The 1,914-nt window shown below is 33.1% G+C and overlaps 1 long non-coding RNA gene across 1 annotated transcript; it reads right to left on the minus strand.

The window, feature by feature from the left end:
- Nucleotides 1–165: 165 nt before the first annotated feature.
- On the minus strand, nucleotides 166–1,600 carry LOC124899221. The gene is made up of 2 exons (XR_007056334.1): nucleotides 1,447–1,600; nucleotides 166–566 (listed from the first exon to the last, which is right to left on the minus strand). It is a non-coding gene; the product is annotated as an uncharacterized LOC124899221 (long non-coding RNA).
- Between the last annotated feature and the right edge of the window lie 314 nt (nucleotides 1,601–1,914).

Consider the following 1,914-nt stretch of genomic DNA (forward strand, 5'->3'; position numbering starts at 1 on the left):
TCACTGCAGAGTTCTACAACTGCATAGCGGCAAAGATTCCTCGCTTTCTTGATTTTCTTAACTTGAAAGTTAAAAGATCGGTAAAGATTCTTACTCTTCAGAATATCGACATCTGAGAACAGACCTAACATTCCAATACTAAGGCTCACTTTTAATCGATAGAAATTCATGGAACCAGCATACGCTTGAACTAACATTGACAACAAAGACAGATTGATACATAACCAACACATTTGGAGCATGTCTAGTTAGAAAGTATAGTTGAAATGTAATGCGTTCGACCATAGCATGGCAGAATGGATACTCATTCTTATCTAACTCCCCCTTCAAGTAAGCTGCGTATGCTTGATGAGTGAGCTAGCTAAATGAACTGAGAATTGAATGAAGTTACAACGCCAATACAAATGCAATCACGCCTTGATCTTTGCCAACATGAACGTAAACCTGTCAAGATCGTTGAGTCAAATCCTCCTCTTCTGCACGATCAACTTCCTTCCCCATGACAGAGAGATTTCATCATTTTACAAAGTTAACGTATCTATCAACTAAGCACGGGCTGCTACCATCTGTACAACAACGACAACAACAACAACAACAACAACATAACCAGCGGTTGCTAAGAAAATAAGATGTTGTCACCAGAAACCTAGTTTAGTACAAGCATACAACTAGAACTAATTGGGCAACAAAGACAGGTATATTCAATAATAATAAAGAGTAAAGCATCTAGTACCCTTGAACTACGACCATATTTGCTATGATGCACTCCAACTTCACAAGGGTCCTATGACCCACTGAACTCAATTTTAATGCATTTTTGTCATCCTTTTGTGCTGACATGGCACCTTTGATGTGGACCACATTTTATGTAATAAAGGTACCACGTCAGCACAAAAGACCCATAAAAATACACTAAAATTGAGTTCAGGACGGTAATAGGACCCCTGTGAAGTAGAAGCGTGTCGTAGCAACTCTGACCATACTTGGGGTGATACTACATTCTTTTGTATCAAGAGAATGTAAATGCTAAATTTCATAGTCACAAATTTACACTTGTTGAATCCATACAAAAGGCCTCAGACAATATTCTCAATCAAGTTATAATATGATCAGACAATGTCAGCACATTTAATATTCCATCATAGGCCATATACACAGATCCTTCATTAAAAAAAAAAAAAAAAAAAAAAAATCTAACCAAAAAAAATAAATATCCAAACTTTTTTGAAAAAAGTTTGATTCAGTTATATATATATGAACCATATGTTTAATAAATAATACTCCCTCCGTTCTCCTTTACTTGTCACTTTTTTGACATAGCACGCCATTAGAAATTCTTGATACGATCAAAAGTGACAGGTAAAAATAAAAATATAATTAGAAAAATATATAGTAACAAGTAAAAACAAATGGAGGGGAAGAAATAGTAAAAGATAAGATACAAACTTCATTAATAACTTCTTGAAAAAATTGAATATTTAGCATTTGGTTTCTTAGAGAAGATGTTCATCATTGATATCTTGGCAATTTGTGTTTTAATATTCAATTTTATTTATTTATATATATATATATATATAAAGATTATGTGGTGATAATTGATAGGTAGATAATTTGATAAGAATGGAAGATACTTGTCAAACTTTATAGTATAATTAATTTATTTTGATGACTTTCAACCAGTCAACTTTCAAAGAGAAATGAGACTTGTCTTTCTCTTTTTGTCATGTGAAGTGCAGCCTAGCAAATAATACTTGATGCACAAGAATTAGGAAAATGAAATCAATATACCTTCGAACTGTGATAAATAAATGATACGTATATATCTTTTTTTCATATTTTGGGCACACATATATCCTTACCGTTAATAAAGTAGTACGTATATGTCCCTCACGCTAACGTACCATTTCATTAACG

Source organism: Capsicum annuum, chromosome 6 (assembly GCF_002878395.1).
Source record: "Capsicum annuum cultivar UCD-10X-F1 chromosome 6, UCD10Xv1.1, whole genome shotgun sequence".
NCBI lineage: Eukaryota > Viridiplantae > Streptophyta > Magnoliopsida > Solanales > Solanaceae > Capsicum > Capsicum annuum.